The sequence below is a fragment of the Giraffa tippelskirchi genome, chromosome 11, assembly GCF_054371585.1.
Source record: "Giraffa tippelskirchi isolate mGirTip1 chromosome 11, T2T-mGirTip1v1.2.pri, whole genome shotgun sequence".
Classification (NCBI taxonomy): Eukaryota; Metazoa; Chordata; class Mammalia; order Artiodactyla; family Giraffidae; genus Giraffa; species Giraffa tippelskirchi.
This window is the reverse complement of record NC_137285.1, coordinates 27,637,876-27,638,175: the sequence shown is the minus strand read 5'-3', so window position 1 is coordinate 27,638,175 and position 300 is coordinate 27,637,876.

The window sequence follows — 300 nt, the reverse complement described above, 5'->3', positions numbered from 1 at the left end:
TACTGGAGTGGGTTGCCATACCCTCTTCCAGGGGATCTTCCTGATCCAGGCATCAAACCCACATCTTTTACATCTCCTGCATTGGCATTGGCAGGCAGGTTCTTTACCACTGAGCCACCAGGGAAGCCTGGAAAAGACCTACTCAACAACAATCACACCAAAGGGCTATTTATTCCCATGCAATCCGTATCTATAGGCTGCTTCTAATCAATTGCTACCTCTTGTAAAAAACAAAATAAAAACCCCAAAAGCGAAAAACTCTTTTAGGCTCATACCAGCTAGTTACAACTTTCTCTCTTC